The sequence below is a fragment of the Danio rerio genome, chromosome 11, assembly GCF_049306965.1.
Source record: "Danio rerio strain Tuebingen ecotype United States chromosome 11, GRCz12tu, whole genome shotgun sequence".
NCBI lineage: Eukaryota > Metazoa > Chordata > Actinopteri > Cypriniformes > Danionidae > Danio > Danio rerio.
In genome coordinates this window covers 34,501,098-34,517,025 of record NC_133186.1, presented here as the reverse complement: position 1 = coordinate 34,517,025, position 15,928 = coordinate 34,501,098, and the positions used below count along the sequence as shown (strand labels likewise).

General features: G+C 35.8%; 1 long non-coding RNA gene across 2 annotated transcripts in view; it reads right to left on the bottom strand.

Annotated features, from left to right (window-relative positions):
• LOC141376635 (uncharacterized) overlaps nt 1-13,426 on the bottom strand; it is a 29,866-nt gene extending 16,440 nt beyond the window's left edge. The window contains exon 1 of one of the 2 annotated variants that reach the window (XR_012387231.1): nt 13,224-13,426. This is a non-coding gene — a long non-coding RNA (uncharacterized lncRNA). Of the gene's footprint in view, nt 1-13,052 lie in introns of both variants that reach the window. The other variant, XR_012387232.1, reaches the window with a different exon arrangement.
• Nucleotides 13,427-15,928: the final 2,502 nt, after the last annotated feature.

Below are 15,928 nucleotides of genomic sequence, written 5' to 3'. Positions count from 1 at the left end.
CTGCAGTTCAAACCGAGCATCAGAATGGGGAAGAAAGGTGATTTAAGTGATTTTGTATTTCTGAAACTGCTGATCTTCTGGGATTTTCACGAACAACCATGTAAAACTTTACAGAGAATAGTCAGAAAAAAATATATATCTCACCAGATCTCATGTCAATATGGACCAAAATCTCTGAGGAATATTTCCAGTTCCTTGTTGAATCTATGCCACGAAGCCAGTAAGGCAGTTCTGAAGACAAAACGGGGTCCTAAAACCTAATAAAGTGGCCAGTGAGTGTATATTGGGGAAAACAAGTCTTATTGTAATATTTATTTATTATAATTAATCTATATTTTTTATTAATTTAAAGTACAATATTTCTATTTTTTAACAAATGTTAAACCACAGAGCTTTATTTAGTTGGAAAAGTGTTAATAATAAACCCCATCTTTTTCCAGCCAACTTAGCCAGCATGTTTTTGAGAGCGGATGCCCTTCCAGCCACAACCCATCTCTGGGAAACATCCAAACACAATTAATACAATTTAGCCTACCCAATTCCCCTGTACCGGATGTCTTTGGACTGTGGGGGAAACCGGAGCACCCGGAGGAAATCCATGCGATCGCAAGGAGAACATGCAAACTCGAAAATCGAACCAGTGACCTGCTTGCTGTGAGGCGACAGCACTACCTACTGCGCCACTGCGTCGCTTCATATGCTTACCTAATACTAAAAACTAAAAAGCATATCTAAGTTTCTTCCAAAATATTAGGCATCGTTATAAATATGAAATGTATAAACAATTCAATTTAAATAGCAATTAGTTCTAATTAAATAATGCAGCATTTATTTTTATTTTTTTCAAAAACAATAAAACATGTTACACCAAACTCTTAAAGACTTACAGTGGTTGTTCAGTTCCCCCACATACTTCCACTATAACTGCATTACAGTCAACACATTACATTCAAAATTATAACCATATTTATCAACCTTGACTAAGTGCTGCCTTTAGATCTGTCCAACCCTGAGTGAACATCACCTCTCTAGAGATCCAACCTCACCACTGCCTCCAAACTCCCTACATGAAGCCATGCGGTATTATTATTATCAGTCCCACTATTATTATCTAATCAAAAGCCCCCTGTGTGTGTCTGTGTGCCATTAATTCATTAACGATGCCTGGATATGCTCAGTGGAACACAACACCCTCCCACAGCAAACACAAACGCACATACACACACATACTAAAAGACTAAATTCTGAGCAGATGTGTATTTAAACACACAAACACTCACACATACATTACACACCTGTGCCCCCTCACACACCTGCACACCAAACTCATGTTATATACACCAAGAATGGAATGAGGGTGAGTAGTTTATGGTAAATTATAGAGTAAATTTTGTTGACGAAAAAATTTTTGTCATAATTGTCTTAATAAACAAGTTTCTACTAACAAAAACTATACGAAAGATAAATAAAAATTATAGAAAACTATAACAAAAATATACTGACATTTTTGTTGACTAATTAACAAAGAGACAATAATGTGTAATAGAGACCTTTTTTTAGAAAATATCCAATCAAAATTAATCTTGGTGTGTGATGCATGATGCGCAAACACACTTGAAAAGTAACTGATATACAGTAGACAGCCTGATCTTACGAGAAAAGGTAAGTATTTTACGTTTTGGCAGTTTAGTGGCTAATTCGTACAAATTTGTACGAGTTCAGTCGTACGAAATTGTACAATTTTAAAAAGGAGGCGTGGGATCTAACCCCACCCCTAAACCCAACTGTCATTGGGGGATGAGTAAATCGTACTTAAATGTATAAATTAGATCATACGAATGCATACGAATTAGCCACTAAATGAAAAAGTTACGAATTGCCGTGAGATTGTGTTGCAGTAGACACGGGATGCGATTTCATCATCATCCATAGCAACGTCTGTCTGATTCAACTATAATGAAATGGAAACAGCTGAGAGAAAAGGAAGATTCATGTATGTTGTCAAGACAAAAAGACTGTAAACCATATGAGGTTGGAAATAGCTGATAAAAACAACAAATCTAAAGCCACATCAGCATGCCAGGGAATCATCCCGAAATTAACACAAAGGTAAACAGATCTTTTTTATTTACCCGTGTGTCTGCTTTTGCTTTACTAAAATGGTAGAGTCTCCGGCTGACCTTTAGAGATATTACTCAATTAGATTGTAAATTAAAATGTATATAAAATTCGGTCAGTCTGATCATGGCATTTATTTTTATGAGGAGCTGTAGCTGTAGCACTATAATCTCTGCATAAAGCGAAATGTACTGTAACACCAACTACAACAATAAAGCTTGCTATAGACTGACATTGTAAAGTGAACATGTTTAAAGCTCATTGAAATATTTAATGGATTGAAACTGTTCAAAAGACTGGTTAAAAGATTAGTAGTTTACCATGTTAAAATTAAGGCCTCTCTAAATAAATGTACAATCCAACACTTTCAGATGGCTACTGTTCTTACATGTGTATTGATTGCCGACATATCATTTTACATATTACTTAGGATATAAATAAACAATACATATCTAATGTTTGGTCTTCAATGGAAAAGCTATATTCCATATTTTTATTTAATGTTAAGTCACAATATTTTGTATAAATAAATGTATACAATAGCCTTTTTAATTATAATACATGCAATTTAAACTAAATATATTTTAGTAAATTAAAACTCAAGTAGATTTAATCTACTATAATCTTATGAAATTTTGTCGACTACAATTAGACTAAAACTAAAATGATTCAGAAGAGTAAAACATGACTAAAGCTAAAAAAGAATTAAAGTCAAAAGACTAAGACTAAAACTAAATCAAAATTTACTGTCAAAATAACACTGGTGGTGAACCATTCCTTAAAAATAACTTCTGATCAGTGCATCCTTGACAACAGTAAACCACGATCACGTATTGTTCTCACATTCAGCCTTTGAAATACAACAGGCTATAAATGCTAATATTCCTTCCAGTTTTATTCCTCTTAATTGCAGGTGCAGTTCAGACTACAAAAGGAGAGCCTATGGAGAGCTGCAGACCAGACTGAAGCACAAATATGTATTCATTTGTCATGCAGCTCACTAAAGCAACTCAGGAAGACATTGCTTTTAAAAACAAACAGAATCCAGCGGATCAATTGCTGTGTGTGCGCGACTCTGTCTGTACGGTCTGGGAGAGGGAGAGCTTAGCTCGGTTAGACTCTGTTTGACGTCTGCCTTGAAAATGGATTAACATGAACATCTCTGTACCTCACCGCAGCTGTGTTCACAACACAACCCCCTGCTCTCTTGCTTTCTATCCACACTGCTGTCCAAACCGCCTGCCAACAGAGCTGCACGCAGTGTGACACTGGCACTGGGCTCATTTGCAGGATTATCTGTAGTGGACAGACCCGCACACACATATATGCATGCACGTGCACGGTTTTTCTCGAACACACACACACACACACACATACGGGTTCCTGTCCAGATGCATGCACATACATACACTCCTGTTGATTAGATAAGTGCGTTCATTTATTAATGCACATAGATGTGTAGAGGTGGAGTGTGTGTGTGTGTGTGTGTGTGTGTTGGGTGGGGGGATTTGAATGAAGCGGGCAGTAAAGGAGGTTTCTAGGGCAACGATGCTTAGCATTTATCACCTTTATCAGGAAATTGAGAATCTCTGAACGTTTGTGTTTGTTTGTGCGTGTGTGTGTGGAATTTAAACCAGCACAGAAGACTAGATAGGCACTTACTCTGAGAGATTTAAAGTCCCCCTGAAATCAAAATTAAACTTTTTGTGTGGTGTTAGTATCAACATGTTAGTGTTAACAGTCCTGCCAAGTGGTTTCATTTGACACAATCGCAAATGGAACACAAAGACATGATTGGACATAAACAGTTGTAGCTCCTCCCCTTCATAAAACACAAAATAAACAGCCAAGACTGGTTTGCTTTATCACAGCTCTGCCAGGGAGAGCGGTTGAGGTCAAGCGCATCAACTGAAAAGAAAAGAAGTGTTTTGAATGTTTTTTTGCGGGACATGTAAAATACTAGAGATTGGTCAGAAGATTTTATGAGAAATGGAAGCATGAGGCAATGTCAAAAAAATGTTGTTGACCTTTTAGGCAAAAGTGATAATGTTTGGATGTTTATATCTTCTAAATGTAATGTAATGTGTATTTATATAGTGTATTCACATAATGTGAACTGTCACTGTTTTGCAGCACACTAGTAAATATATATTCCCTTGCATACTTCTGTCTGGTTCTTGAATCTGATTGGCTGATAGCTGTGCGATATTCTGCAAATTACTGCACTCGTACAGTATCTTAACCCTTCACTTGTGTGTATTACTCCGCCCTAACAGCTACAAACAGAGGACACTCTACAGTTTGAAAAATATTACTGCTGTTGGACAACAAAATGTACTTTTGAGTCTTTTTCAGGTGAGAATGTAGTTGTTTGGATTGTAACTATGCAGTTTATTTATAAGGATAGTGCCTATTTTGAATATGTATAATTTCTGAGAGACAGCGCATCAGCATCCATCAGTCTGTCAATAAGCAGAGCAAAAATGGTTAGTCCGCATAATAAGCCCTTAGAGGAGAAAAGATTAGCGTATTTTCAAACTACAGCTGATCAAATCATTATAAAATTGTTGATTGACATTCTAAGATTATTTCTCTGTTTTTTATGTTGCAGTGCAGTATTTTTATGTTTAGTTCTTGTCCTTATTGCAAACACAAAAGTAAAGAAGTGATTGCGTTGCTTTTGGCTTTTGGTTGATCATTGTGATCTCCCGACTGCAACAGAGAAATACTGGGAAATCACTGTTGACTGATGGCATTTCATGGCGTTCAGCCTTATAATCTTAAAATGTGAGCAAAAATCACCTGCTTTGTCATCACTTTAGACATTACGGTAGAGAATCATTCAAACACTAGCTCTAAAGTGACGTTAGTGAAGTAGCAACAGTTTCTGCTGTTTTGACGTCAGCTGCAGATGTGAATGAGTGGTGGAAGAAAGTAGTTCCTCGTACAAAAGAGTTTTTAGACTCTCTGTGTTTGATTTTCTTTTTTATACACACAATTATGCCGTCAAACTGTTGACAAACAGGGATATTACACTCACAGTATCATGCAATATCACACACATAGCAGTGCAATATGGCTGTATATTGTCACTCGTGGGACACTAAGGCACCCAGCCTACGGCCTTAAGATGTATAGCCATATTGCACTGCAACTCATGTGATATTGCTCATACCTGTATATCATGTAATTCATTTCATTAGACCGTTAAGGTCAATGTATCTATGAGTAAAAACAAATATTTCACATTTCCATTTAGATGATATTGGCATTTAAAAAAAATATATTCTCACTTACAGTATAATATGAATCAGTGCTTTTTCATGACCTCACAGTGCACTTAAGCTTCTCGTCAGATCTTCTGACCAATAAAATTACTCTACTATCTGAAGTGTCCTGCCTCCTACAAGAATTGTCTGAAATAGTCACTTACTGTACTTCTTTGTAACATCAACATGACATATTCAACAAGCTCTCACTTGTTTATTTATTATTATTTTGGATTATTATTTTAGAAGAAATTAAACTTACACGTAGTTTCAAACTTGAAACTTGGCCAGTTTCATCTGGAAACAGTCTTGGACCACCTTCTGAAATGGTTTGAGGAATCCGATTTAAATGTCACAAATGAGTTTCCGAAGGCATTTATACCTGTTATTTTCATATAATTATCCGATCAGAAGAAAACAAATAAAGTAACCAGGAGTAAACAGCTGATAAGCTGAAACAATGTATGTGCAAGAGGAAAAACAGAAGAGGAAAACAACGGTTTGCACAGTATGAAATCGTAACCACAGTCGACTTTTTCTACTGGACATACACCAGCTATAATGAAGCAATGGAGGAGATGAGGAATGAGAAATCATCTCTGTTTTAGTTTCTTGTATGAAGGTGCTGGAGGATCAGATACTGCAGTTCTGTTTCGAAACATTCTTAGGCATCTTAGGAAAGGTGACTGATTTGTAATGCTCTACATTGGCTGCCAATTTAGGCAGCATACAAATATGCTGCAAATTCGAAGACTCACTCACAGTTTTATTAAAGTAACATGAGGAGGAGGATGTGACACTCTAATATCCGTAAATATTTAGCACATACAAATTTTGGGCTCAGTAGTCCATTCTCCTTCCATCAGTATAAACTTATAAAATAAAAAAGCACCAGTTTTCTCACTTTCAACCTCAATGTACTGTATTTTGTTTCCCTGCGCTGAACTCATCTCAATGTATTCTGCGATCTGAGGTGAACTATGCAAAGGATCATTCTGTTTCACTATTGGCTAATTACACTGCATACCTTTTGCTACAAGCTTTATGTTGGTATGCATATGCGATGCTCTTAAAATGCTGTCTCTTAAAACAGAGCACATGCGTACAAAAGCGTTTGCTTCAGCAGACAGCTAATTAATGCAGAGCAGAACTCCTCTATATCCAGCTCCTCTTTATTCCTCTGCTTCCTCTCTGAAGCTCCATGTCATTTTCCGCATTTGCTGTAAAGGAACGTCAAGTGCAGTCTAGATAAGAAAGCAACACAATTATGAATATATTTGCATCTTATCTTTAATTAGGACTTCTGTGATTCTACTCGCTAACCTATTTCACAGTGACAAATTTGAAAGTTCAATCAATTGGAGCTTGAAAGTTGTGATGGAAGCGGGAGGATGAAGCAATCAGATACTTGAGACAGCGCTGCTCGCTGTTGAGCATTTGCCCTAAAATGAAGCGTGGCAGTAGATTGAACAGCCTTTTGCATGGTCCGATGAAGTCATGGAGCAAAGGCAGGCGAGTGAAGGAGACACAGCTGACCGGCCCATCTGTGATTGCCGAAAATATTTCAAAAGACAGCCGTGTGCCTTGAATCTTTAAAAGAGCCTCGTGTGCTGCGCATGTTTAAAAGATACAGGTGTGTCTTGCATGTTAAAAAGACTGCTTGTGTGTCCCGCATCTTAAATAGGCTTATGTGCACTATCAAAAGTGTTCTTTCAGGCTGGCCAGCATTGATAACGATACGTCGCTTTAGAAACACAATATTAAATTTAGACTGGATTATGGCTGTAGCAAAGGTTCTAAGCTGAGTTTTAAAGGGAAAATAATGCATTCAAAGCTTTATCTATGACTGTGTGCAATAAAAACTATTCATATATTCTCCCTAAGAGGTTACACTAAATAAAAATGCCTTGAATTGAAATTTAGTAAATAATCAAAAGACACAATGGAACAATAACGAGGAAACATATGAAAAGAATAGCTTCGAAGTAGATTCAGCATGTTCTTTGTAGGTCTAAGAAATGATTTATTTTCATTGTTAGCATGTTTTAGACAGATTCTAGCTTCAAATTATATTTAAAAATTTGTTAGCATGTAGCTTTGTCAGCTTGTGGTAGGTTACTAACATGTTTAAGAGTTAAAACATGTTGTTTAAATAAAGTTAGATTGTTCAAGAGATTTCGAGAGAGTAGTCTGTGAATTCATGCAGAGATTGTGCTGATAAACACTGAGAAAATAAACCATACGTTCCGATCACAGAAGTTGACCCTGCAGAAAAATCCAGCTTAAACCAGCCTAGGTTGGTTGGCTGGTTTTAGCTGGTCGACCAGGCTGGTTTTAGAGGGGTTTTGGCCATTGTTGGACTCTTCTATAGTGGCCTTAACAGATACAAATAATAGTCAAAAACCCACGGATAAAACTCGGTAAGCACAAACTTTATAAAGCCCATTAGACAGAGTTTTACATTTAGATCACTGTTAGCATGATTTAACTTGGCTAAAATGAATTAGCACACTGTAAGTTTGTTTTTAACATGTTCCTGGTATGTTTGTAATACAATTTAGTACGCTAACATGTTTTAACAGGTTATTAACATGTTTTAAATTAGAATATTGTTAGCATGCTGAACATCTGTATGTTGCTTAATTGTTTGCTAAGAGATGCTATGAAGTTTTAACATACCAACGAACACATTGCTAGTTACTAATTTTATAACATAATTTAGTACAAAAATCCAAAATCAAACAAAAAGTTCTCGGGGGTAACTTAATTAATGTTCTCTTTGGGTCAGGGATTTATCCAAATTAGCTGTTTATTCTAATAATTTAGTACAGTTCTGATGTTTTAACAGATTCTTAGCAGATTCTTGTTGTTACCATGTTATAGCTTGTTGCTAAGATGTCTTAGAAATTAACATTTAAAATGCTCTTAGCATGGTTTTATATATCAATAGCAAATTTTAAAATGTGAGCTACATGTTTGCAAACACGTTTAATTAGTTCATGACATGTTTTAAAACACTGTTATATTGTAACTAGCTTAATCTCTCGAAAAACCATAAATGTTTTATGTTTGGTCAGTTTAGTGGCTAATTCATGCAAATTCACACAAGTTCAGTTGTACAAAAATATACGATTTCTAAAAGGAGATGTGGAACCAAACCCAAACCCACCCCTAAACCCAAACATCATTGGGGGTGAGCAAATTGTATTAAATCAAGTGAATGAGACATCTAAATAAAAAAAAGTTACGAAATGTCGTGAGACAGTGTCTATGTTTACATGGATATCAGTAATCGAATTATTTGTCTTCATCTGAAAAAGATAATAATATGATTAAGTTGTTTACATGAGCTGCATTTTGAATGTTCCTTTCATGATACAATCTTACATGTTATAGATAATTCGATTAACCTCATTGTGTCACCACACAAACCATATTTCCTCTGGAGTCTCCTGTAATTTCAGGTGTTTCATTTTTAATTTTTTGGCACTTTCACTTTCATTCGGGAACATTTCATGCATGACTCCTTGACAAACAAGATACTGGATGCGAGTATGAACTGCTGGAAGAGTGTTGTTTTAATAAAGTTTAATGCTGCGTGCCTTATAGGGAAAAAAAAGTTCAGCATTTTGTGATGTGTGTGTCTGTGTTCCTTCAATGATTCAGTAGGTGCAGAGAATAATGTCAAACTGCAGTGTGTGTATAGACTATCTTGTCGAAAAACTTGGCAAAAAAGTCCTACATGATGGTAATCGTTTGATTGTGGTGTTTACATGACTGTACTATACTTCAATAATGTGAGTAAAATCGGCAAACTCTACATATCTTAATTCAATTTCTGTTTAGTTCGATTACCTTAGTCAGATAAAATTAATCAAAATCACTGTTTACATGGTAAACTCTTAATCAAGTATTGTCTTAATCGTATTAAAATTGGATTATTGGGTCAAACCTCAGCTCATTTGGCGTTTCTGTGTGGAGTTTGCATGTTCTCCCTGCGTTTGCGTGGGTTTCCTCTGGATGCTCCGGTTTCCCCCACAGTCCAAAGACATGCGGTACAGGTAAATTGGGTAGGCTAAATTGTCCGTAGTGTGTGTGTGTGTGTGTGTGTGTGTGTGTGTGTGTGTGTGTGTGTGTGTGTGTGTGTGTGTGTGTGTGTGTGTGTGTGTGTGTGTATGTTTCCCAGAGATGGGTTGCGGCAGGAAGGGCATCCGCTGTGTAAAAAAACGTTCTGGATAAGTTGGTGGTTCATTCCGCTGTGACGACCCCGGATTAATAAAGGGACTAAGCCGACAAGAAAAAGAATGAATAAATGATTTAGCGTCAATGCTATAACTGTGTTCATGTTTTTACATTTGGCTACGATGGCTTACTACAATGTTAACACTAAATATATATGTGTGTTAAATAAATGTTAAATGTTAATAAACTCTCTTCAAGTAGTCTTTGGAAATGAAAAGTAGATCTGCTGCAATATGTTGACGCATCGCGACTATTTGTGAACATAATCTGATCTAAATAAAGCTGAATGATGTCATAGCTGAGAGATGTAAAGATCAAGGGAATCATAAGTCACACTGTAACAGATAGCTAAAACATACCATTTCCTCAAAGGAAGACTACACAAAGTCAAGGAGGACTGACAAAAGAATAGCAAGCAGACAACAGGAAGTGGATGCCGGCAACATCCTTCCACATGAATAATCTCCCATTGTAAGGTCTGCAAGCAAGGTCGGAGGTCATTTTGCACAGAGGACTGATGCATCCTGTGAGATCATTCTCTGATGTTTGAGTTATTTATACACCAGGCATTGGGTGCTGCAACCCAGAGAAAGGAAAGCCCGGTTCTGGTGAAATCTTGAGGAAGGAATTGGGTTGTACAGTATGAAATGCACTTGCATAATTCATGATACTATTGATCTGGGACAATTCACTTTGAAGAGTGCTGCTCAACGAATGCAACTTCCCAGTTCATTTCAGATCTGAGTTGGCCTCAAAATAACCTATTGATTTTTGATGGGGGATAACGGTTACGGCCAAATGAACCCCTTTCAGCAACGTCTCTGGACTTCCAGCCAAAGATATATGAAATGCAGAGGACATCCAAAAACACTCAGTACTGAGAGACAGACACCCTGGGGTAAACTGGCAAACGTATAATGTGCTCATATTGCATTGAACATTCATCCGTCTCTCGGCTGGATGTCTGTGAGAAAGGGCTGCCTGGACACCTTGACCTGAACTGAAGGGTAAAAATGAGTAGATATGCAACCTAATGTGATCAGACTTATCTTTCTGCTTTGGATCAGGAGTCTTGACCTAGTGGTGACATTTTATAGCATCTGACAAAACTGTAGTTAATTTAGGGGGGAGAGTGTTCATTGAGTCAGATGATTTCAAAGAATAACTCAGATTGAAGAGTCCTTGTACTCTGTACTTTCTAAAGCTATTTAATCATTCATCATCAAAGTCTGAAGGCCCCGTCCTCTCTGCTATGTAAATTAAAACTGCAACAGTAGAGTGCATGATATGTCCAACATCACACTTTTTTCTATTTAATAAGTGTATGGTTTAGGTCCAACATTACTTATTAAAGTCAGCATGAATTGGAAGTTAAGATTGTCCTTTTTTCACTCATCTTGATGTACATCCAATGAATTTTAACAAAATAATGAAGTGCAAAGCTACATCATTACAGCACTTTAATATTACTGTTCAAAAGTAAATAATAGTTTAATTTAATAATTTATTCCAGTGATTTCAGTCTTAAATCACAAGACCCTTCAGAGATAACTCTAAATTTAATTATTATTATTGTTGTTTTTTTATTGTTGTAATAATTATTATTAATAGTATTATTAATGGTAATAGTAATAAAAGTAGTGATGACTGGAGTAATAATTTTATTTGAAACAACATACGATAAGCAAGCAGTAATTTAAAATTTTCATACATTTTTAACATTTTTTTTCCTTTAATAAAAGCCGCATTGAGGAACATAATTATTTTTTTTAAAAAATGTTTAATTAAAAAAAATTAATTAAAAAACAAATAAATAAATAATTAAATAAATAAGTTTTAAAAATGATTTTTTTGTTCTTTTTTTAAAAATTCCCAAATTATTTTTAACAGAGCAAAGAAATTTTTACAGTATGTCTAATAATATATATACATATATATATATTTTATTTTTTTTTCTTCTGGAGAAAGTTTTATTTTGGCTAGAATAAAATGGGGAAAAATTAACAAGGGGGCTAATAATCCTGACTTCTTCTATTATACAGTTGAAGTTAGAATTATTACTCCCTATTATTATCTATTGTAAATACATTATACCTAATGATGTTTAACAGAGCAGGGACATTTTCACAGTATGTCTGATAATATGTTTTTTTTCTGGAAAAAGTCTTATTTGTTTTATTTTGGCTAGAATAAAAATCATTAGCCTCTGCTAATAAACAGTAAACAAATTTCCCCGAAAACAAATATAAAAGCAAGTGCTAATATTTCAGGCGGGCTAATAATTCTGACATCAACTGTATATACTACCGATTAAAAGTTTGGGGTCAATCATAACAAAAATGGAGACAGGAAAGAAACAGTGTATGAAACTTCTGATTCATTTCTATGGTCTCCACAGAAACAGTAACACGAGGTCAGTGGCTACCATGGCCAAAATGGGTTATAAAAGGCATGTGTGGTTCCAGTTGCTTTGTTGAATGACTGAGTTGCAGACCTTCCATATCCCAAATTAAGCACACCAAATGCTAAACAATGCATAGAAAGGGCATTTTACACTTTTAAATGCAAAATATTTAGCAGCATTATTTTTTCTCAGTTGGAGTTTATTAAAAAAGACAGGCGAGTTCTTGGATCAATAGACTTTGGTATGAATTTGAGCTTTGAGTTTTGGTCTAGGTCTGAACCTGGACTCAAGGGAATTAGTCTTGATCTGGATGTGTATTACCTGAAGAATAGAAGTAGTTTTAGTCTACTACAGTAGATAGTGTACATGTAGCCACAGGCTAACTCTTTGTTCAGAAATTCCAACAAGTTGAACCATTGTGGCACTGAATGTGGGCGATAAGGCAACTTGGCTTGTGCCATTTACTGACCCCACCTCCTCCTTTTTTCCAGCCTTTTTACTGTAGCCAGGAAATATATACATAAAAATATATAGATAAAAACATTTAAAATTACAAATACAATATAAATAAGTAAAACCTTAAATATTACCAAGCATAATAGTTAAAATATATATAAATTAAATGATAAATAACCAAAGCACAGCAATGCTCTCATCATTTTCAACACAATTACATAGAAATAAAACACAAATATTCACAGCGGTGTTGCTACATTATATGGATTACCCTAAATCAGATTCAAAGAAACGACCTCTCAACATAACATGCTTAAACATCATGAATACTAATGAATACACTGGAGCATAAACACTGTTATTCCCTACAACAAACTCAAGCTGTGAAGCGGTGAATCTATATGCTAATACAGCAGCTGCAATCCCATTCAATTATTCTATTGTGCTGGAATAATGAATGTTTGTGAGTACAAACAACTTCCAGTTAGCATGTACTTAACACGACCACTGCCCTTCATCAGAGCCACCGTATATTTAAAGCTCTCCTAATAAATGTAACTTACCACAGCACAACAAACGCTCTTTCACAGTAATCTCCCTTGAGTCTGCATATGCTTTCACACTTATCTGACCTTTCCAACACCACCGGGAGCAATTCACATCAGATGCACGAAAGGACAGCCATTCGCCGCCGTGCCAGCATGAAAAATGCATTTCAAATCTATCCTACACACCAAAAGCAACTTCTTCTCCATTAGTGTCTGTTTGGTCGTTTCCTCTGCTTCCCTTTTAAATCCCTGTTCCTTCTCTGGAAGCACTTGAAAAGCTGTACTGTCCTCTATCTGCCACACCGAATCCATTGTCTCACATCGAAAACAACAAAGGGCTGAATTAGAGAAGAGCTTTCCGCTAGGCCTTTGCTCCACACTGATCGAGCAGAGAAGAGGTCGGAGGTATTGATTACTATTTAGCTGTGCAGGATGTGATTACCGCACCCACTGGTGATCCTATTTAATCCCTGATGGATTATTCGAACACTGACGCTCTTTAGTACCAGGCCAACAGCAAGTACTAAACATTCTGGACTGTTTTTCCATTTTGGAGCAACTAATACTTTGAGAATTATATATATATAAAAAAAAAACTTAAATTCTGCATGAAATATCTGTTTTAGTGTGTGTTAGTATCAATATATTAGTGTTAGCATTATCTATAATCTAATTTGTTACAATACAGTGACACATTTACATCTACATAAAAGATATAGACATTCTAAGATTTAGGTCACTTCTGGCAAAAATTGATCAGAGTTTTTTCATACTTCAGTTTTTCATCAAATGCTCTCTATTATCGGGGGAGAATACTATAATAGGGGGAGGAGCTACTTTATACCCCGCCCCCTTCTTTATGATTCAGGTGAAATCACATCTCACACTGAACAGCAATGCACTTTTCAAAGCACTTCAAGGTACCTTTAAAGACTGCACAAACCAGAAGATGCTGAGACGTTTTATTAGTGCAGAAGATCTTTGCCTGAACCCAAAGGAACCTGACGGGTTTGGGCGGTTTTGGGCTTAATTTCTATCATTTTAGATGGGGCCAGGATAAGGTTGAGCTTTCGCTCGTGCTCCAGCTTGCATGGTAATAGAACGTTCATGTGATGCATTTCGATTAGCGCGAAAAAGTAATCTAATCGTTTGTTACATCAAAATCCATCCCTGCAAAGGTGAAACAAATGATTACAGAGAAGCCAAAAGGAGCAAATTTTGCAGAATGGGAAAATGTACTGCAAGGAAAATGAAGAGGTCACTCGCTACATTGAAACCGCTGTCATGAAAAATGAAATGGATGTTCTTGGCTGGTGGAAGATGAACAAACCATCCAACCCAAAACTTAGCCAGACAAACAAAATTAGCCAGATCAGTACTATGCATCCCGGCCTGTAGCAGCAGCAGTGAAAGGATCAGTGCTGCTGGACTGCACTAAAGCCATCTACAGTGGATTCAAAAAAACACTCCAAAACACGTAGCCCAATCTGGGTGAGTAAAAGATTTTTAAATTATAACTAAATATTAATTCAATCATAAATGCATAATGTAAACAGAGTATATAGGCTAATGTTGGCATTATTTTTTATTATTCAAATACCCGTCATCATTTAGAATTTATTTTAATTTAAATTGTTAAGAAAGACTTATTTTTATTAGCATGTTGACTAAGTGTATGTACATAGGCCTATTTAGAGTACTGAGATGTTATGATGTTACAGAGGACTTATTTTATTTCTTTGCTCCAACTTCTAAGTGGCCTATAGCCTACATTTGTTAGGAATAAATTATGTTAAAACACGTATAAACAACTCAATCTTGAAAAAAATGGACCCAGCCAGGGCTCAAACCAGCGACCTTCTTGCTGTGAGGCGACAGCACTACCTACTGCACCACTGCATTGGGTTTGGGCTTTTAAATATCTGTTAACCAAAATTTACTTGCAGACACAGGCTGAATTCTGTCGGGCTCAGGCCCAATTACAGCTCTACTTTTTATTTCAGTATGTCGGTGCACTTCCAATTGAAATGCAATAGTAAGTAGGGGGTGGGGCTTTCTTTTGTTTATAATTCCCTGTCTTTAAGAAGCCAGTGGCTGCTTTTTCCCAGCATTTTTTACCGTATCTGTCTTTGGATAAGTAAATTATGCTATAATTTAAATTTTTTGGTAAACTATCCCTTTAACTGTCAGTCACATTTTTAGGGCAAGTGAAAGTGATATATCAATAAAAATTTTGGGTAAATCTTCAGTGATTTGGTGAAAAGATCTAAGCTTTGTTGAACTGGTAGAGACAGCGACTGGCTCTCGCCTTTTTTTTTTTCTTTTTTTAATTATTTGTTTTATTTTTTATTTTATTTTTTTGCTGTAGTTTTGAAATTCAATCAAATTAAAATAAAACATTTAAATCGACATGTCCAGATTATTGTTGCATATTCTCCATGAGTTATATCTAAGCTAGGTCTCATTTAAGGATCTTTTTTTTTTTTTTTTGAAAAGATCATTAAATGAAGTTTTTTTTTTTTTTTTTTTTTTTTTTCAAAAGCTTTGGAGATGTAACACAAGTTCCACTTTTAAATAATAGGTCACCTATAGCTTTAGTTATGATCCACAGCTGTGTTCAAAATGACATCAATGTTTTCAAAGTGCACTACAAAGGGAACGTAATTGTAAACATGAAGATCGCTAAAACTGAACTGTAAACATACTTTGAAAGCAAATTACACCTAAGAGAGATGACTATAATGCTTTTTTTTTTTAAGTCATTCCAAGTTTGAATGTTAGAATGTTCTTAATGAATAGGGCATAGGGGGATGACTGGGACTAGAATACAGCTAGGAATTATGTTTCTAACTACAGCTCCAGAGGTGTAGTTGCAAGCATACAAGTTTGCG